Source organism: Cupressus sempervirens, chromosome 11 (genome assembly GCF_028749045.1).
Source record: "Cupressus sempervirens isolate cs-2001-9-10 chromosome 11, ASM2874904v1, whole genome shotgun sequence".
Lineage (NCBI taxonomy): Eukaryota > Viridiplantae > Streptophyta > Pinopsida > Cupressales > Cupressaceae > Cupressus > Cupressus sempervirens.
The window spans coordinates 397,063,841-397,083,298 of record NC_143128.1 but is presented as its reverse complement, the minus strand read 5'-3'; the positions used below and the strand labels follow the sequence as shown (position 1 = coordinate 397,083,298).

General features: G+C 46.3%; 23 non-coding genes across 23 annotated transcripts; all 23 read left to right on the top strand.

Annotated features, from left to right (window-relative positions):
• Positions 1 to 47: 47 nt before the first annotated feature.
• LOC149529730 (5S ribosomal RNA) lies at positions 48 to 166 on the top strand. Its single transcript, XR_016359282.1, has one exon. It is a non-coding gene; the product is annotated as a 5S ribosomal RNA (ribosomal RNA).
• A 610-nt stretch (positions 167 to 776) lies between these two features.
• On the top strand, positions 777 to 895 carry LOC149529729 (5S ribosomal RNA). Its single transcript, XR_016359281.1, has one exon. It is a non-coding gene; the product is annotated as a 5S ribosomal RNA (ribosomal RNA).
• Positions 896 to 1,506: 611 nt separating this feature from the next.
• On the top strand, positions 1,507 to 1,625 carry LOC149529728 (5S ribosomal RNA). Its single transcript, XR_016359280.1, has one exon. It is a non-coding gene; the product is annotated as a 5S ribosomal RNA (ribosomal RNA).
• Positions 1,626 to 2,235: 610 nt separating this feature from the next.
• Positions 2,236 to 2,354, top strand: LOC149529727 (5S ribosomal RNA). The gene has a single exon (XR_016359279.1). It is a non-coding gene; the product is annotated as a 5S ribosomal RNA (ribosomal RNA).
• A 611-nt stretch (positions 2,355 to 2,965) lies between these two features.
• On the top strand, positions 2,966 to 3,084 carry LOC149529726 (5S ribosomal RNA). Its single transcript, XR_016359278.1, has one exon. It is a non-coding gene; the product is annotated as a 5S ribosomal RNA (ribosomal RNA).
• A 610-nt stretch (positions 3,085 to 3,694) lies between these two features.
• On the top strand, positions 3,695 to 3,813 carry LOC149529725 (5S ribosomal RNA). The gene has a single exon (XR_016359277.1). It is a non-coding gene; the product is annotated as a 5S ribosomal RNA (ribosomal RNA).
• A 610-nt stretch (positions 3,814 to 4,423) lies between these two features.
• On the top strand, positions 4,424 to 4,542 carry LOC149529724 (5S ribosomal RNA). The gene has a single exon (XR_016359276.1). It is a non-coding gene; the product is annotated as a 5S ribosomal RNA (ribosomal RNA).
• A 611-nt stretch (positions 4,543 to 5,153) lies between these two features.
• On the top strand, positions 5,154 to 5,272 carry LOC149529723 (5S ribosomal RNA). The gene has a single exon (XR_016359275.1). It is a non-coding gene; the product is annotated as a 5S ribosomal RNA (ribosomal RNA).
• A 610-nt stretch (positions 5,273 to 5,882) lies between these two features.
• Positions 5,883 to 6,001, top strand: LOC149529722 (5S ribosomal RNA). The gene has a single exon (XR_016359611.1). It is a non-coding gene; the product is annotated as a 5S ribosomal RNA (ribosomal RNA).
• A 610-nt stretch (positions 6,002 to 6,611) lies between these two features.
• On the top strand, positions 6,612 to 6,730 carry LOC149529721 (5S ribosomal RNA). The gene has a single exon (XR_016359610.1). It is a non-coding gene; the product is annotated as a 5S ribosomal RNA (ribosomal RNA).
• Positions 6,731 to 7,340: 610 nt separating this feature from the next.
• LOC149529720 (5S ribosomal RNA) lies at positions 7,341 to 7,459 on the top strand. The gene has a single exon (XR_016359609.1). It is a non-coding gene; the product is annotated as a 5S ribosomal RNA (ribosomal RNA).
• A 611-nt stretch (positions 7,460 to 8,070) lies between these two features.
• On the top strand, positions 8,071 to 8,189 carry LOC149529719 (5S ribosomal RNA). The gene has a single exon (XR_016359608.1). It is a non-coding gene; the product is annotated as a 5S ribosomal RNA (ribosomal RNA).
• A 610-nt stretch (positions 8,190 to 8,799) lies between these two features.
• On the top strand, positions 8,800 to 8,918 carry LOC149529718 (5S ribosomal RNA). The gene has a single exon (XR_016359607.1). It is a non-coding gene; the product is annotated as a 5S ribosomal RNA (ribosomal RNA).
• A 611-nt stretch (positions 8,919 to 9,529) lies between these two features.
• On the top strand, positions 9,530 to 9,648 carry LOC149529717 (5S ribosomal RNA). Its single transcript, XR_016359606.1, has one exon. It is a non-coding gene; the product is annotated as a 5S ribosomal RNA (ribosomal RNA).
• A 611-nt stretch (positions 9,649 to 10,259) lies between these two features.
• Positions 10,260 to 10,378, top strand: LOC149529716 (5S ribosomal RNA). Its single transcript, XR_016359605.1, has one exon. It is a non-coding gene; the product is annotated as a 5S ribosomal RNA (ribosomal RNA).
• Positions 10,379 to 10,988: 610 nt separating this feature from the next.
• LOC149529715 (5S ribosomal RNA) lies at positions 10,989 to 11,107 on the top strand. The gene has a single exon (XR_016359604.1). It is a non-coding gene; the product is annotated as a 5S ribosomal RNA (ribosomal RNA).
• A 611-nt stretch (positions 11,108 to 11,718) lies between these two features.
• LOC149529714 (5S ribosomal RNA) lies at positions 11,719 to 11,837 on the top strand. Its single transcript, XR_016359603.1, has one exon. It is a non-coding gene; the product is annotated as a 5S ribosomal RNA (ribosomal RNA).
• A 610-nt stretch (positions 11,838 to 12,447) lies between these two features.
• Positions 12,448 to 12,566, top strand: LOC149529713 (5S ribosomal RNA). The gene has a single exon (XR_016359602.1). It is a non-coding gene; the product is annotated as a 5S ribosomal RNA (ribosomal RNA).
• Positions 12,567 to 13,177: 611 nt separating this feature from the next.
• LOC149529712 (5S ribosomal RNA) lies at positions 13,178 to 13,296 on the top strand. The gene has a single exon (XR_016359601.1). It is a non-coding gene; the product is annotated as a 5S ribosomal RNA (ribosomal RNA).
• Positions 13,297 to 13,906: 610 nt separating this feature from the next.
• LOC149529711 (5S ribosomal RNA) lies at positions 13,907 to 14,025 on the top strand. The gene has a single exon (XR_016359600.1). It is a non-coding gene; the product is annotated as a 5S ribosomal RNA (ribosomal RNA).
• Positions 14,026 to 14,635: 610 nt separating this feature from the next.
• Positions 14,636 to 14,754, top strand: LOC149529710 (5S ribosomal RNA). Its single transcript, XR_016359599.1, has one exon. It is a non-coding gene; the product is annotated as a 5S ribosomal RNA (ribosomal RNA).
• Positions 14,755 to 15,365: 611 nt separating this feature from the next.
• Positions 15,366 to 15,484, top strand: LOC149529709 (5S ribosomal RNA). The gene has a single exon (XR_016359598.1). It is a non-coding gene; the product is annotated as a 5S ribosomal RNA (ribosomal RNA).
• Positions 15,485 to 16,094: 610 nt separating this feature from the next.
• Positions 16,095 to 16,213, top strand: LOC149529708 (5S ribosomal RNA). The gene has a single exon (XR_016359597.1). It is a non-coding gene; the product is annotated as a 5S ribosomal RNA (ribosomal RNA).
• Positions 16,214 to 19,458: the final 3,245 nt, after the last annotated feature.

Below are 19,458 nucleotides of genomic sequence, written 5' to 3'. Positions count from 1 at the left end.
TGCAACCCGATGCACGGCCTAAGCTGAGGACGCGACAGTTTCATGTTGGGTGCGATCATACCAGCGTTAGTGCACCGGATCCCATCAGAACTCCGCAGTTAAGCGCGCTTGGGCCGGAGTAGTACTGGGATGGGTGACCTCCCGGGAAGTCCCGGTGTTGCACCCTTCTTTTGCTTCTTAGACCCTGTCGTCGTTATATTTGCACTGCTCTTTTCCTTCTCGGAGCCCGTTTTCGATCGCGCGTCCCCCTTCCCCGATTCAAGTTCATTTTGGGTCCCCGAGCCTACTTCCGACTCTGCGATAGGAACTTGCTGCGTCTTTCTCCCTGTCCCAGACGAGTTGCATTCTAGATGACGGACACGATGTTCCTCAACAAAGTGATCTCCGTATGGCCGAAACAGTCGATATAACAACAATGCGTTCTTATGATGCACAGAAGCTTATACGTTACATCTAGATGACGGACACGATGTTCCTCAACAAAGTGATCTCCGTATGGCCGAAACAGTCGATATAACAACAATGCGTTCTTATGATGCACAAAAGCTTATACGTTACAACTCATGGTATTCTATTAATTATTTACTTTTTTTTTTTTTTTATTATTAAAAAAGCTGAGCCCCGGATAAGGCGCATTCTTACCGTCGGAGTGCTCTTTACTTGCTCGTGCATTCTGGGTGCCCCATAAGGCACGTTCGGAGTGCTGGATAAGGTGCATCCTAGATAAGGTGCAACCCGATGCACGGCCTAAGCTGAGGACGCGACAGTTTCATGTTGGGTGCGATCATACCAGCGTTAGTGCACCGGATCCCATCAGAACTCCGCAGTTAAGCGCGCTTGGGCCGGAGTAGTACTGGGATGGGTGACCTCCCGGGAAGTCCCGGTGTTGCACCCTTCTTTTGCTTCTTAGACCCTGTCGTCGTTATATTTGCACTGCTCTTTTCCTTCTCGGAGCCCGTTTTCGATCGCGCGTCCCCCTTCCCCGATTCAAGTTCATTTTGGGTCCCCGAGCCTACTTCCGACTCTGCGATAGGAACTTGCTGCGTCTTTCTCCCTGTCCCAGACGAGTTGCATTCTAGATGACGGACACGATGTTCCTCAACAAAGTGATCTCCGTATGGCCGAAACAGTCGATATAACAACAATGCGTTCTTATGATGCACAGAAGCTTATACGTTACATCTAGATGACGGACACGATGTTCCTCAACAAAGTGATCTCCGTATGGCCGAAACAGTCGATATAACAACAATGCGTTCTTATGATGCACAAAAGCTTATACGTTACAACTCATGGTATTCTATTAATTATTTACTTTTTTTTTTTTTTTTTTTATTAAAAAAGCTGAGCCCCGGATAAGGCGCATTCTTACCGTCGGAGTGCTCTTTACTTGCTCGTGCATTCTGGGTGCCCCATAAGGCACGTTCGGAGTGCTGGATAAGGTGCATCCTAGATAAGGTGCAACCCGATGCACGGCCTAAGCTGAGGACGCGACAGTTTCATGTTGGGTGCGATCATACCAGCGTTAGTGCACCGGATCCCATCAGAACTCCGCAGTTAAGCGCGCTTGGGCCGGAGTAGTACTGGGATGGGTGACCTCCCGGGAAGTCCCGGTGTTGCACCCTTCTTTTGCTTCTTAGACCCTGTCGTCGTTATATTTGCACTGCTCTTTTCCTTCTCGGAGCCCGTTTTCGATCGCGCGTCCCCCTTCCCCGATTCAAGTTCATTTTGGGTCCCCGAGCCTACTTCCGACTCTGCGATAGGAACTTGCTGCGTCTTTCTCCCTGTCCCAGACGAGTTGCATTCTAGATGACGGACACGATGTTCCTCAACAAAGTGATCTCCGTATGGCCGAAACAGTCGATATAACAACAATGCGTTCTTATGATGCACAGAAGCTTATACGTTACATCTAGATGACGGACACGATGTTCCTCAACAAAGTGATCTCCGTATGGCCGAAACAGTCGATATAACAACAATGCGTTCTTATGATGCACAAAAGCTTATACGTTACAACTCATGGTATTCTATTAATTATTTACTTTTTTTTTTTTTTTATTATTAAAAAAGCTGAGCCCCGGATAAGGCGCATTCTTACCGTCGGAGTGCTCTTTACTTGCTCGTGCATTCTGGGTGCCCCATAAGGCACGTTCGGAGTGCTGGATAAGGTGCATCCTAGATAAGGTGCAACCCGATGCACGGCCTAAGCTGAGGACGCGACAGTTTCATGTTGGGTGCGATCATACCAGCGTTAGTGCACCGGATCCCATCAGAACTCCGCAGTTAAGCGCGCTTGGGCCGGAGTAGTACTGGGATGGGTGACCTCCCGGGAAGTCCCGGTGTTGCACCCTTCTTTTGCTTCTTAGACCCTGTCGTCGTTATATTTGCACTGCTCTTTTCCTTCTCGGAGCCCGTTTTCGATCGCGCGTCCCCCTTCCCCGATTCAAGTTCATTTTGGGTCCCCGAGCCTACTTCCGACTCTGCGATAGGAACTTGCTGCGTCTTTCTCCCTGTCCCAGACGAGTTGCATTCTAGATGACGGACACGATGTTCCTCAACAAAGTGATCTCCGTATGGCCGAAACAGTCGATATAACAACAATGCGTTCTTATGATGCACAGAAGCTTATACGTTACATCTAGATGACGGACACGATGTTCCTCAACAAAGTGATCTCCGTATGGCCGAAACAGTCGATATAACAACAATGCGTTCTTATGATGCACAAAAGCTTATACGTTACAACTCATGGTATTCTATTAATTATTTACTTTTTTTTTTTTTTTTATTATTAAAAAAGCTGAGCCCCGGATAAGGCGCATTCTTACCGTCGGAGTGCTCTTTACTTGCTCGTGCATTCTGGGTGCCCCATAAGGCACGTTCGGAGTGCTGGATAAGGTGCATCCTAGATAAGGTGCAACCCGATGCACGGCCTAAGCTGAGGACGCGACAGTTTCATGTTGGGTGCGATCATACCAGCGTTAGTGCACCGGATCCCATCAGAACTCCGCAGTTAAGCGCGCTTGGGCCGGAGTAGTACTGGGATGGGTGACCTCCCGGGAAGTCCCGGTGTTGCACCCTTCTTTTGCTTCTTAGACCCTGTCGTCGTTATATTTGCACTGCTCTTTTCCTTCTCGGAGCCCGTTTTCGATCGCGCGTCCCCCTTCCCCGATTCAAGTTCATTTTGGGTCCCCGAGCCTACTTCCGACTCTGCGATAGGAACTTGCTGCGTCTTTCTCCCTGTCCCAGACGAGTTGCATTCTAGATGACGGACACGATGTTCCTCAACAAAGTGATCTCCGTATGGCCGAAACAGTCGATATAACAACAATGCGTTCTTATGATGCACAGAAGCTTATACGTTACATCTAGATGACGGACACGATGTTCCTCAACAAAGTGATCTCCGTATGGCCGAAACAGTCGATATAACAACAATGCGTTCTTATGATGCACAAAAGCTTATACGTTACAACTCATGGTATTCTATTAATTATTTACTTTTTTTTTTTTTTTATTATTAAAAAAGCTGAGCCCCGGATAAGGCGCATTCTTACCGTCGGAGTGCTCTTTACTTGCTCGTGCATTCTGGGTGCCCCATAAGGCACGTTCGGAGTGCTGGATAAGGTGCATCCTAGATAAGGTGCAACCCGATGCACGGCCTAAGCTGAGGACGCGACAGTTTCATGTTGGGTGCGATCATACCAGCGTTAGTGCACCGGATCCCATCAGAACTCCGCAGTTAAGCGCGCTTGGGCCGGAGTAGTACTGGGATGGGTGACCTCCCGGGAAGTCCCGGTGTTGCACCCTTCTTTTGCTTCTTAGACCCTGTCGTCGTTATATTTGCACTGCTCTTTTCCTTCTCGGAGCCCGTTTTCGATCGCGCGTCCCCCTTCCCCGATTCAAGTTCATTTTGGGTCCCCGAGCCTACTTCCGACTCTGCGATAGGAACTTGCTGCGTCTTTCTCCCTGTCCCAGACGAGTTGCATTCTAGATGACGGACACGATGTTCCTCAACAAAGTGATCTCCGTATGGCCGAAACAGTCGATATAACAACAATGCGTTCTTATGATGCACAGAAGCTTATACGTTACATCTAGATGACGGACACGATGTTCCTCAACAAAGTGATCTCCGTATGGCCGAAACAGTCGATATAACAACAATGCGTTCTTATGATGCACAAAAGCTTATACGTTACAACTCATGGTATTCTATTAATTATTTACTTTTTTTTTTTTTTTATTATTAAAAAAGCTGAGCCCCGGATAAGGCGCATTCTTACCGTCGGAGTGCTCTTTACTTGCTCGTGCATTCTGGGTGCCCCATAAGGCACGTTCGGAGTGCTGGATAAGGTGCATCCTAGATAAGGTGCAACCCGATGCACGGCCTAAGCTGAGGACGCGACAGTTTCATGTTGGGTGCGATCATACCAGCGTTAGTGCACCGGATCCCATCAGAACTCCGCAGTTAAGCGCGCTTGGGCCGGAGTAGTACTGGGATGGGTGACCTCCCGGGAAGTCCCGGTGTTGCACCCTTCTTTTGCTTCTTAGACCCTGTCGTCGTTATATTTGCACTGCTCTTTTCCTTCTCGGAGCCCGTTTTCGATCGCGCGTCCCCCTTCCCCGATTCAAGTTCATTTTGGGTCCCCGAGCCTACTTCCGACTCTGCGATAGGAACTTGCTGCGTCTTTCTCCCTGTCCCAGACGAGTTGCATTCTAGATGACGGACACGATGTTCCTCAACAAAGTGATCTCCGTATGGCCGAAACAGTCGATATAACAACAATGCGTTCTTATGATGCACAGAAGCTTATACGTTACATCTAGATGACGGACACGATGTTCCTCAACAAAGTGATCTCCGTATGGCCGAAACAGTCGATATAACAACAATGCGTTCTTATGATGCACAAAAGCTTATACGTTACAACTCATGGTATTCTATTAATTATTTACTTTTTTTTTTTTTTTTTTTATTAAAAAAGCTGAGCCCCGGATAAGGCGCATTCTTACCGTCGGAGTGCTCTTTACTTGCTCGTGCATTCTGGGTGCCCCATAAGGCACGTTCGGAGTGCTGGATAAGGTGCATCCTAGATAAGGTGCAACCCGATGCACGGCCTAAGCTGAGGACGCGACAGTTTCATGTTGGGTGCGATCATACCAGCGTTAGTGCACCGGATCCCATCAGAACTCCGCAGTTAAGCGCGCTTGGGCCGGAGTAGTACTGGGATGGGTGACCTCCCGGGAAGTCCCGGTGTTGCACCCTTCTTTTGCTTCTTAGACCCTGTCGTCGTTATATTTGCACTGCTCTTTTCCTTCTCGGAGCCCGTTTTCGATCGCGCGTCCCCCTTCCCCGATTCAAGTTCATTTTGGGTCCCCGAGCCTACTTCCGACTCTGCGATAGGAACTTGCTGCGTCTTTCTCCCTGTCCCAGACGAGTTGCATTCTAGATGACGGACACGATGTTCCTCAACAAAGTGATCTCCGTATGGCCGAAACAGTCGATATAACAACAATGCGTTCTTATGATGCACAGAAGCTTATACGTTACATCTAGATGACGGACACGATGTTCCTCAACAAAGTGATCTCCGTATGGCCGAAACAGTCGATATAACAACAATGCGTTCTTATGATGCACAAAAGCTTATACGTTACAACTCATGGTATTCTATTAATTATTTACTTTTTTTTTTTTTTTATTATTAAAAAAGCTGAGCCCCGGATAAGGCGCATTCTTACCGTCGGAGTGCTCTTTACTTGCTCGTGCATTCTGGGTGCCCCATAAGGCACGTTCGGAGTGCTGGATAAGGTGCATCCTAGATAAGGTGCAACCCGATGCACGGCCTAAGCTGAGGACGCGACAGTTTCATGTTGGGTGCGATCATACCAGCGTTAGTGCACCGGATCCCATCAGAACTCCGCAGTTAAGCGCGCTTGGGCCGGAGTAGTACTGGGATGGGTGACCTCCCGGGAAGTCCCGGTGTTGCACCCTTCTTTTGCTTCTTAGACCCTGTCGTCGTTATATTTGCACTGCTCTTTTCCTTCTCGGAGCCCGTTTTCGATCGCGCGTCCCCCTTCCCCGATTCAAGTTCATTTTGGGTCCCCGAGCCTACTTCCGACTCTGCGATAGGAACTTGCTGCGTCTTTCTCCCTGTCCCAGACGAGTTGCATTCTAGATGACGGACACGATGTTCCTCAACAAAGTGATCTCCGTATGGCCGAAACAGTCGATATAACAACAATGCGTTCTTATGATGCACAGAAGCTTATACGTTACATCTAGATGACGGACACGATGTTCCTCAACAAAGTGATCTCCGTATGGCCGAAACAGTCGATATAACAACAATGCGTTCTTATGATGCACAAAAGCTTATACGTTACAACTCATGGTATTCTATTAATTATTTACTTTTTTTTTTTTTTTATTATTAAAAAAGCTGAGCCCCGGATAAGGCGCATTCTTACCGTCGGAGTGCTCTTTACTTGCTCGTGCATTCTGGGTGCCCCATAAGGCACGTTCGGAGTGCTGGATAAGGTGCATCCTAGATAAGGTGCAACCCGATGCACGGCCTAAGCTGAGGACGCGACAGTTTCATGTTGGGTGCGATCATACCAGCGTTAGTGCACCGGATCCCATCAGAACTCCGCAGTTAAGCGCGCTTGGGCCGGAGTAGTACTGGGATGGGTGACCTCCCGGGAAGTCCCGGTGTTGCACCCTTCTTTTGCTTCTTAGACCCTGTCGTCGTTATATTTGCACTGCTCTTTTCCTTCTCGGAGCCCGTTTTCGATCGCGCGTCCCCCTTCCCCGATTCAAGTTCATTTTGGGTCCCCGAGCCTACTTCCGACTCTGCGATAGGAACTTGCTGCGTCTTTCTCCCTGTCCCAGACGAGTTGCATTCTAGATGACGGACACGATGTTCCTCAACAAAGTGATCTCCGTATGGCCGAAACAGTCGATATAACAACAATGCGTTCTTATGATGCACAGAAGCTTATACGTTACATCTAGATGACGGACACGATGTTCCTCAACAAAGTGATCTCCGTATGGCCGAAACAGTCGATATAACAACAATGCGTTCTTATGATGCACAAAAGCTTATACGTTACAACTCATGGTATTCTATTAATTATTTACTTTTTTTTTTTTTTTATTATTAAAAAAGCTGAGCCCCGGATAAGGCGCATTCTTACCGTCGGAGTGCTCTTTACTTGCTCGTGCATTCTGGGTGCCCCATAAGGCACGTTCGGAGTGCTGGATAAGGTGCATCCTAGATAAGGTGCAACCCGATGCACGGCCTAAGCTGAGGACGCGACAGTTTCATGTTGGGTGCGATCATACCAGCGTTAGTGCACCGGATCCCATCAGAACTCCGCAGTTAAGCGCGCTTGGGCCGGAGTAGTACTGGGATGGGTGACCTCCCGGGAAGTCCCGGTGTTGCACCCTTCTTTTGCTTCTTAGACCCTGTCGTCGTTATATTTGCACTGCTCTTTTCCTTCTCGGAGCCCGTTTTCGATCGCGCGTCCCCCTTCCCCGATTCAAGTTCATTTTGGGTCCCCGAGCCTACTTCCGACTCTGCGATAGGAACTTGCTGCGTCTTTCTCCCTGTCCCAGACGAGTTGCATTCTAGATGACGGACACGATGTTCCTCAACAAAGTGATCTCCGTATGGCCGAAACAGTCGATATAACAACAATGCGTTCTTATGATGCACAGAAGCTTATACGTTACATCTAGATGACGGACACGATGTTCCTCAACAAAGTGATCTCCGTATGGCCGAAACAGTCGATATAACAACAATGCGTTCTTATGATGCACAAAAGCTTATACGTTACAACTCATGGTATTCTATTAATTATTTACTTTTTTTTTTTTTTTTTTTATTAAAAAAGCTGAGCCCCGGATAAGGCGCATTCTTACCGTCGGAGTGCTCTTTACTTGCTCGTGCATTCTGGGTGCCCCATAAGGCACGTTCGGAGTGCTGGATAAGGTGCATCCTAGATAAGGTGCAACCCGATGCACGGCCTAAGCTGAGGACGCGACAGTTTCATGTTGGGTGCGATCATACCAGCGTTAGTGCACCGGATCCCATCAGAACTCCGCAGTTAAGCGCGCTTGGGCCGGAGTAGTACTGGGATGGGTGACCTCCCGGGAAGTCCCGGTGTTGCACCCTTCTTTTGCTTCTTAGACCCTGTCGTCGTTATATTTGCACTGCTCTTTTCCTTCTCGGAGCCCGTTTTCGATCGCGCGTCCCCCTTCCCCGATTCAAGTTCATTTTGGGTCCCCGAGCCTACTTCCGACTCTGCGATAGGAACTTGCTGCGTCTTTCTCCCTGTCCCAGACGAGTTGCATTCTAGATGACGGACACGATGTTCCTCAACAAAGTGATCTCCGTATGGCCGAAACAGTCGATATAACAACAATGCGTTCTTATGATGCACAGAAGCTTATACGTTACATCTAGATGACGGACACGATGTTCCTCAACAAAGTGATCTCCGTATGGCCGAAACAGTCGATATAACAACAATGCGTTCTTATGATGCACAAAAGCTTATACGTTACAACTCATGGTATTCTATTAATTATTTACTTTTTTTTTTTTTTTATTATTAAAAAAGCTGAGCCCCGGATAAGGCGCATTCTTACCGTCGGAGTGCTCTTTACTTGCTCGTGCATTCTGGGTGCCCCATAAGGCACGTTCGGAGTGCTGGATAAGGTGCATCCTAGATAAGGTGCAACCCGATGCACGGCCTAAGCTGAGGACGCGACAGTTTCATGTTGGGTGCGATCATACCAGCGTTAGTGCACCGGATCCCATCAGAACTCCGCAGTTAAGCGCGCTTGGGCCGGAGTAGTACTGGGATGGGTGACCTCCCGGGAAGTCCCGGTGTTGCACCCTTCTTTTGCTTCTTAGACCCTGTCGTCGTTATATTTGCACTGCTCTTTTCCTTCTCGGAGCCCGTTTTCGATCGCGCGTCCCCCTTCCCCGATTCAAGTTCATTTTGGGTCCCCGAGCCTACTTCCGACTCTGCGATAGGAACTTGCTGCGTCTTTCTCCCTGTCCCAGACGAGTTGCATTCTAGATGACGGACACGATGTTCCTCAACAAAGTGATCTCCGTATGGCCGAAACAGTCGATATAACAACAATGCGTTCTTATGATGCACAGAAGCTTATACGTTACATCTAGATGACGGACACGATGTTCCTCAACAAAGTGATCTCCGTATGGCCGAAACAGTCGATATAACAACAATGCGTTCTTATGATGCACAAAAGCTTATACGTTACAACTCATGGTATTCTATTAATTATTTACTTTTTTTTTTTTTTTTATTATTAAAAAAGCTGAGCCCCGGATAAGGCGCATTCTTACCGTCGGAGTGCTCTTTACTTGCTCGTGCATTCTGGGTGCCCCATAAGGCACGTTCGGAGTGCTGGATAAGGTGCATCCTAGATAAGGTGCAACCCGATGCACGGCCTAAGCTGAGGACGCGACAGTTTCATGTTGGGTGCGATCATACCAGCGTTAGTGCACCGGATCCCATCAGAACTCCGCAGTTAAGCGCGCTTGGGCCGGAGTAGTACTGGGATGGGTGACCTCCCGGGAAGTCCCGGTGTTGCACCCTTCTTTTGCTTCTTAGACCCTGTCGTCGTTATATTTGCACTGCTCTTTTCCTTCTCGGAGCCCGTTTTCGATCGCGCGTCCCCCTTCCCCGATTCAAGTTCATTTTGGGTCCCCGAGCCTACTTCCGACTCTGCGATAGGAACTTGCTGCGTCTTTCTCCCTGTCCCAGACGAGTTGCATTCTAGATGACGGACACGATGTTCCTCAACAAAGTGATCTCCGTATGGCCGAAACAGTCGATATAACAACAATGCGTTCTTATGATGCACAGAAGCTTATACGTTACATCTAGATGACGGACACGATGTTCCTCAACAAAGTGATCTCCGTATGGCCGAAACAGTCGATATAACAACAATGCGTTCTTATGATGCACAAAAGCTTATACGTTACAACTCATGGTATTCTATTAATTATTTACTTTTTTTTTTTTTTTTATTATTAAAAAAGCTGAGCCCCGGATAAGGCGCATTCTTACCGTCGGAGTGCTCTTTACTTGCTCGTGCATTCTGGGTGCCCCATAAGGCACGTTCGGAGTGCTGGATAAGGTGCATCCTAGATAAGGTGCAACCCGATGCACGGCCTAAGCTGAGGACGCGACAGTTTCATGTTGGGTGCGATCATACCAGCGTTAGTGCACCGGATCCCATCAGAACTCCGCAGTTAAGCGCGCTTGGGCCGGAGTAGTACTGGGATGGGTGACCTCCCGGGAAGTCCCGGTGTTGCACCCTTCTTTTGCTTCTTAGACCCTGTCGTCGTTATATTTGCACTGCTCTTTTCCTTCTCGGAGCCCGTTTTCGATCGCGCGTCCCCCTTCCCCGATTCAAGTTCATTTTGGGTCCCCGAGCCTACTTCCGACTCTGCGATAGGAACTTGCTGCGTCTTTCTCCCTGTCCCAGACGAGTTGCATTCTAGATGACGGACACGATGTTCCTCAACAAAGTGATCTCCGTATGGCCGAAACAGTCGATATAACAACAATGCGTTCTTATGATGCACAGAAGCTTATACGTTACATCTAGATGACGGACACGATGTTCCTCAACAAAGTGATCTCCGTATGGCCGAAACAGTCGATATAACAACAATGCGTTCTTATGATGCACAAAAGCTTATACGTTACAACTCATGGTATTCTATTAATTATTTACTTTTTTTTTTTTTTTATTATTAAAAAAGCTGAGCCCCGGATAAGGCGCATTCTTACCGTCGGAGTGCTCTTTACTTGCTCGTGCATTCTGGGTGCCCCATAAGGCACGTTCGGAGTGCTGGATAAGGTGCATCCTAGATAAGGTGCAACCCGATGCACGGCCTAAGCTGAGGACGCGACAGTTTCATGTTGGGTGCGATCATACCAGCGTTAGTGCACCGGATCCCATCAGAACTCCGCAGTTAAGCGCGCTTGGGCCGGAGTAGTACTGGGATGGGTGACCTCCCGGGAAGTCCCGGTGTTGCACCCTTCTTTTGCTTCTTAGACCCTGTCGTCGTTATATTTGCACTGCTCTTTTCCTTCTCGGAGCCCGTTTTCGATCGCGCGTCCCCCTTCCCCGATTCAAGTTCATTTTGGGTCCCCGAGCCTACTTCCGACTCTGCGATAGGAACTTGCTGCGTCTTTCTCCCTGTCCCAGACGAGTTGCATTCTAGATGACGGACACGATGTTCCTCAACAAAGTGATCTCCGTATGGCCGAAACAGTCGATATAACAACAATGCGTTCTTATGATGCACAGAAGCTTATACGTTACATCTAGATGACGGACACGATGTTCCTCAACAAAGTGATCTCCGTATGGCCGAAACAGTCGATATAACAACAATGCGTTCTTATGATGCACAAAAGCTTATACGTTACAACTCATGGTATTCTATTAATTATTTACTTTTTTTTTTTTTTTTTTTATTAAAAAAGCTGAGCCCCGGATAAGGCGCATTCTTACCGTCGGAGTGCTCTTTACTTGCTCGTGCATTCTGGGTGCCCCATAAGGCACGTTCGGAGTGCTGGATAAGGTGCATCCTAGATAAGGTGCAACCCGATGCACGGCCTAAGCTGAGGACGCGACAGTTTCATGTTGGGTGCGATCATACCAGCGTTAGTGCACCGGATCCCATCAGAACTCCGCAGTTAAGCGCGCTTGGGCCGGAGTAGTACTGGGATGGGTGACCTCCCGGGAAGTCCCGGTGTTGCACCCTTCTTTTGCTTCTTAGACCCTGTCGTCGTTATATTTGCACTGCTCTTTTCCTTCTCGGAGCCCGTTTTCGATCGCGCGTCCCCCTTCCCCGATTCAAGTTCATTTTGGGTCCCCGAGCCTACTTCCGACTCTGCGATAGGAACTTGCTGCGTCTTTCTCCCTGTCCCAGACGAGTTGCATTCTAGATGACGGACACGATGTTCCTCAACAAAGTGATCTCCGTATGGCCGAAACAGTCGATATAACAACAATGCGTTCTTATGATGCACAGAAGCTTATACGTTACATCTAGATGACGGACACGATGTTCCTCAACAAAGTGATCTCCGTATGGCCGAAACAGTCGATATAACAACAATGCGTTCTTATGATGCACAAAAGCTTATACGTTACAACTCATGGTATTCTATTAATTATTTACTTTTTTTTTTTTTTTATTATTAAAAAAGCTGAGCCCCGGATAAGGCGCATTCTTACCGTCGGAGTGCTCTTTACTTGCTCGTGCATTCTGGGTGCCCCATAAGGCACGTTCGGAGTGCTGGATAAGGTGCATCCTAGATAAGGTGCAACCCGATGCACGGCCTAAGCTGAGGACGCGACAGTTTCATGTTGGGTGCGATCATACCAGCGTTAGTGCACCGGATCCCATCAGAACTCCGCAGTTAAGCGCGCTTGGGCCGGAGTAGTACTGGGATGGGTGACCTCCCGGGAAGTCCCGGTGTTGCACCCTTCTTTTGCTTCTTAGACCCTGTCGTCGTTATATTTGCACTGCTCTTTTCCTTCTCGGAGCCCGTTTTCGATCGCGCGTCCCCCTTCCCCGATTCAAGTTCATTTTGGGTCCCCGAGCCTACTTCCGACTCTGCGATAGGAACTTGCTGCGTCTTTCTCCCTGTCCCAGACGAGTTGCATTCTAGATGACGGACACGATGTTCCTCAACAAAGTGATCTCCGTATGGCCGAAACAGTCGATATAACAACAATGCGTTCTTATGATGCACAGAAGCTTATACGTTACATCTAGATGACGGACACGATGTTCCTCAACAAAGTGATCTCCGTATGGCCGAAACAGTCGATATAACAACAATGCGTTCTTATGATGCACAAAAGCTTATACGTTACAACTCATGGTATTCTATTAATTATTTACTTTTTTTTTTTTTTTTATTATTAAAAAAGCTGAGCCCCGGATAAGGCGCATTCTTACCGTCGGAGTGCTCTTTACTTGCTCGTGCATTCTGGGTGCCCCATAAGGCACGTTCGGAGTGCTGGATAAGGTGCATCCTAGATAAGGTGCAACCCGATGCACGGCCTAAGCTGAGGACGCGACAGTTTCATGTTGGGTGCGATCATACCAGCGTTAGTGCACCGGATCCCATCAGAACTCCGCAGTTAAGCGCGCTTGGGCCGGAGTAGTACTGGGATGGGTGACCTCCCGGGAAGTCCCGGTGTTGCACCCTTCTTTTGCTTCTTAGACCCTGTCGTCGTTATATTTGCACTGCTCTTTTCCTTCTCGGAGCCCGTTTTCGATCGCGCGTCCCCCTTCCCCGATTCAAGTTCATTTTGGGTCCCCGAGCCTACTTCCGACTCTGCGATAGGAACTTGCTGCGTCTTTCTCCCTGTCCCAGACGAGTTGCATTCTAGATGACGGACACGATGTTCCTCAACAAAGTGATCTCCGTATGGCCGAAACAGTCGATATAACAACAATGCGTTCTTATGATGCACAGAAGCTTATACGTTACATCTAGATGACGGACACGATGTTCCTCAACAAAGTGATCTCCGTATGGCCGAAACAGTCGATATAACAACAATGCGTTCTTATGATGCACAAAAGCTTATACGTTACAACTCATGGTATTCTATTAATTATTTACTTTTTTTTTTTTTTTATTATTAAAAAAGCTGAGCCCCGGATAAGGCGCATTCTTACCGTCGGAGTGCTCTTTACTTGCTCGTGCATTCTGGGTGCCCCATAAGGCACGTTCGGAGTGCTGGATAAGGTGCATCCTAGATAAGGTGCAACCCGATGCACGGCCTAAGCTGAGGACGCGACAGTTTCATGTTGGGTGCGATCATACCAGCGTTAGTGCACCGGATCCCATCAGAACTCCGCAGTTAAGCGCGCTTGGGCCGGAGTAGTACTGGGATGGGTGACCTCCCGGGAAGTCCCGGTGTTGCACCCTTCTTTTGCTTCTTAGACCCTGTCGTCGTTATATTTGCACTGCTCTTTTCCTTCTCGGAGCCCGTTTTCGATCGCGCGTCCCCCTTCCCCGATTCAAGTTCATTTTGGGTCCCCGAGCCTACTTCCGACTCTGCGATAGGAACTTGCTGCGTCTTTCTCCCTGTCCCAGACGAGTTGCATTCTAGATGACGGACACGATGTTCCTCAACAAAGTGATCTCCGTATGGCCGAAACAGTCGATATAACAACAATGCGTTCTTATGATGCACAGAAGCTTATACGTTACATCTAGATGACGGACACGATGTTCCTCAACAAAGTGATCTCCGTATGGCCGAAACAGTCGATATAACAACAATGCGTTCTTATGATGCACAAAAGCTTATACGTTACAACTCATGGTATTCTATTAATTATTTACTTTTTTTTTTTTTTTATTATTAAAAAAGCTGAGCCCCGGATAAGGCGCATTCTTACCGTCGGAGTGCTCTTTACTTGCTCGTGCATTCTGGGTGCCCCATAAGGCACGTTCGGAGTGCTGGATAAGGTGCATCCTAGATAAGGTGCAACCCGATGCACGGCCTAAGCTGAGGACGCGACAGTTTCATGTTGGGTGCGATCATACCAGCGTTAGTGCACCGGATCCCATCAGAACTCCGCAGTTAAGCGCGCTTGGGCCGGAGTAGTACTGGGATGGGTGACCTCCCGGGAAGTCCCGGTGTTGCACCCTTCTTTTGCTTCTTAGACCCTGTCGTCGTTATATTTGCACTGCTCTTTTCCTTCTCGGAGCCCGTTTTCGATCGCGCGTCCCCCTTCCCCGATTCAAGTTCATTTTGGGTCCCCGAGCCTACTTCCGACTCTGCGATAGGAACTTGCTGCGTCTTTCTCCCTGTCCCAGACGAGTTGCATTCTAGATGACGGACACGATGTTCCTCAACAAAGTGATCTCCGTATGGCCGAAACAGTCGATATAACAACAATGCGTTCTTATGATGCACAGAAGCTTATACGTTACATCTAGATGACGGACACGATGTTCCTCAACAAAGTGATCTCCGTATGGCCGAAACAGTCGATATAACAACAATGCGTTCTTATGATGCACAAAAGCTTATACGTTACAACTCATGGTATTCTATTAATTATTTACTTTTTTTTTTTTTTTTTTTATTAAAAAAGCTGAGCCCCGGATAAGGCGCATTCTTACCGTCGGAGTGCTCTTTACTTGCTCGTGCATTCTGGGTGCCCCATAAGGCACGTTCGGAGTGCTGGATAAGGTGCATCCTAGATAAGGTGCAACCCGATGCACGGCCTAAGCTGAGGACGCGACAGTTTCATGTTGGGTGCGATCATACCAGCGTTAGTGCACCGGATCCCATCAGAACTCCGCAGTTAAGCGCGCTTGGGCCGGAGTAGTACTGGGATGGGTGACCTCCCGGGAAGTCCCGGTGTTGCACCCTTCTTTTGCTTCTTAGACCCTGTCGTCGTTATATTTGCACTGCTCTTTTCCTTCTCGGAGCCCGTTTTCGATCGCGCGTCCCCCTTCCCCGATTCAAGTTCATTTTGGGTCCCCGAGCCTACTTCCGACTCTGCGATAGGAACTTGCTGCGTCTTTCTCCCTGTCCCAGACGAGTTGCATTCTAGATGACGGACACGATGTTCCTCAACAAAGTGATCTCCGTATGGCCGAAACAGTCGATATAACAACAATGCGTTCTTATGATGCACAGAAGCTTATACGTTACATCTAGATGACGGACACGATGTTCCTCAACAAAGTGATCTCCGTATGGCCGAAACAGTCGATATAACAACAATGCGTTCTTATGATGCACAAAAGCTTATACGTTACAACTCATGGTATTCTATTAATTATTTACTTTTTTTTTTTTTTTATTATTAAAAAAGCTGAGCCCCGGATAAGGCGCATTCTTACCGTCGGAGTGCTCTTTACTTGCTCGTGCATTCTGGGTGCCCCATAAGGCACGTTCGGAGTGCTGGATAAGGTGCATCCTAGATAAGGTGCAACCCGATGCACGGCCTAAGCTGAGGACGCGACAGTTTCATGTTGGGTGCGATCATACCAGCGTTAGTGCACCGGATCCCATCAGAACTCCGCAGTTAAGCGCGCTTGGGCCGGAGTAGTACTGGGATGGGTGACCTCCCGGGAAGTCCCGGTGTTGCACCCTTCTTTTGCTTCTTAGACCCTGTCGTCGTTATATTTGCACTGCTCTTTTCCTTCTCGGAGCCCGTTTTCGATCGCGCGTCCCCCTTCCCCGATTCAAGTTCATTTTGGGTCCCCGAGCCTACTTCCGACTCTGCGATAGGAACTTGCTGCGTCTTTCTCCCTGTCCCAGACGAGTTGCATTCTAGATGACGGACACGATGTTCCTCAACAAAGTGATCTCCGTATGGCCGAAACAGTCGATATAACAACAATGCGTTCTTATGATGCACAGAAGCTTATACGTTACATCTAGATGACGGACACGATGTTCCTCAACAAAGTGATCTCCGTATGGCCGAAACAGTCGATATAACAACAATGCGTTCTTATGATGCACAAAAGCTTATACGTTACAACTCATGGTATTCTATTAATTATTTACTTTTTTTTTTTTTTTTTTTATTATTATTATTATTATTAAAAAAGCTGGAAGAAAAAAAAAAAAAAAAAAAAAAAAAAAAAAAAAAAAAAAAAAAAAAAAGAGTATAAATCAAAATTTTACTTTTGATGGTTCCATAGGATTTGGTATTTTCTAAGCTATTTTACATATATAAAAAGTTACAAAAAAAGTTAATTTTTGTTTTTCAATATTCAAGCTTTAATGTAGGATGGTAAGGTGTTCACATTTTTCATAACTCATGCTTGTTGTCTACTTTCATACGCTCTAACTTGTGGTTTTGTAGGGAACGCATGTCCAAAGACAAAATAATAAAAACTTAGCAAAGATAAAGAACTCATGTCAAAGCTTCAAATGCGTAAGGGCTAGTAACGATTGTTTGCAGGGCTACCTAATGCATAAAAACCCAAACTTGCTTGCCTTTTCTTTTATTTTCATGTGCAACATCTAGTAGTTGTTTCATTATCATAGGCACTTTAAACTCACCATTGGTGTTCTTTGGTGATAAGAGAATATACTCTTCACTATTTTGGTGAATCAAAAATCTTGACTTGACTTTGGATTTCAAAATCAAGGGGATAATTTAAGCTTTTTAGTGTGTTTGGGGGAAACAATTGAAATAGTAGAGTATGCTCTTCACGCTTGCGATGAATCAGAAATCTTGACTTTTAAAAGTTGATCCACTTCTTGTTTAGTCTAGAATCCTTTAGAGGGCTTGCTCTTGGACAACCTAAGAGAAACAATCCAAGTGGGGACAATATAATACCAAGATATTCTGACCCCCTATAATCTCAAGGCTATTGAAGACACAAAGCCTTGGTAGACGTAGCACTTGTTTTACCATGTGTGATTGTTTGTGGGATTATGACCATGAGGATATCACTAGGGAGGAATGCTTAATGTACTCTTGGTGCAAGGATCGATCCTAGTGGATTACCTGGATCACCTCAAGATTTTATACTCACCATTTCTGTTCCCTTGATTATGCTTATGGAATTTCCATGACAAAGCCAATATCTCTTGTGAGAAACCACTTGGTGTGAGGCGAAGGAGTACTTAGTGTGGGCCAAGTTGTTGAGTAATGAACCATGACATTTAGGTAGATATTGCTTGATGTGTTCTCAAATGTGCTAGACCTATGGAAATATTTTGAACATACCCATGACAATAATTCTAGGGATTTCTTTTGAGACCTCACATATGCTTCTATCATGCAAAGTTTCTTTGTGCCTTGCTTTATTGTTTGAAGACTATTCCATGTGTTACTATCTTGCTTGAAAAGTAATTGCTTCTGAACATCAAACTTGCTATGCTATCAACTATTGTCAAACTTTGTTAACCAAGTCCAAATATCAAGTGTAAACATTTTCTTGTGTTGCTTGCTAAGGGGAGTCTTATCATTTGACTTTTGTTTTCTACGTCTCTAGTGCTTGAACATGCTTAAAGTGACTCTTTGGTCTTAGTTCTCTTGGTCTTTCTATCTTCATGGTCTATGTCCACTTGCTAGATATATTTTTGCTAAAATGGTTACCATGATTTCTTGACTACACTCTTGGGTTGGGAAGTTTGTTCACTTGTTCTTGCTTGCTCTATCTACTTGGCTATTTGGGCTTCTAGCTTAGCTATTGACTTGAGTCATTCATGTCATAAGTTTCTTGGACATATTGTTTGACAAGTCATTTTCTCATTGCTACCCTCTATTTGAAAAGTGGACGCTTTGCCTCCTATAGTTCGAACATCAAGTTATCTTCTAGGCTCTTTTATGCTTGGGTTTGCATCTACAACTATGGGGTCTAAATCTTGTGCTATCATATCTCAACTAAGTTTGGATGATCCTGAGTTGTTGAGCATTTGGATGATCCTGAGTTGTTGAGCTCTTTAGGGAATTGCAAAGCTTACACACTCAACACAATAAACTTACACTAGTCTGACTAAGGGCATGATAAAAACATATGTTAGATTTGAGAAAATAGTCAAGGAAAATACAACATCATCAGATGATTCTCTTTCTAGTTCTCTATATGTAAACAAGTCACCCTCTTTAAGTTCATCCTCTTCTTCTAGATCTACATGCTCTACTTCAAGACATCAATTGTCTTCATCTACTAGATCTAAAGACCTTTTTAGACATGACAACTTGGTATTTGCTTGAGAAACAACAAAATGATTCTAGACATACTTTTGAGATGAATTTTACTCCCTTGGAAGATTCTTATGACATCATCTTACAAATTCTCCTTGATAATGAGATCATCACATTGCCTAAGTCTAGCTCATATGGAAACCCATTCTTGGACTTTTATTGTTCTTATCATTGACATAATGAACATAGTACTTCAGATTTCATTGAGCTAAAACATAATATCCAAGATCTTATTGATGATGGGATTGTTAATACCTCTAATGACTCATGTGATGAGGATACTCCTCTTAAGAAAGATCATATTAATAAGCCTATGTCTAGTGGTGGTTTCCTTGATACCTCTACTTCTTCCAACACTCATGCATCTCCCAACACTTTCAAAGCTTTCCAAAATGACTCTATGAAAAAAAGAACCTAGTGCTTTCCATATGGAATGTGTACCCTCAAGGCCTACCTCTAAAAGAAACTCAAGCTAACCTTCACTTGGCTACAAATATTTTCCATGCTATTAAGCCTAAAGATCCTCAACCTTCATGCACTCCTATGCCTACTCCAAGCACTACTCCATTCACTCTTCATTCCCCCTTGTCCTTAGAAGTGGATCCATGTCAAGAGGACTCTCAAAAAGAAAAAGTTATAAATGTCAAGAAAGATCAAGATCAAGTAC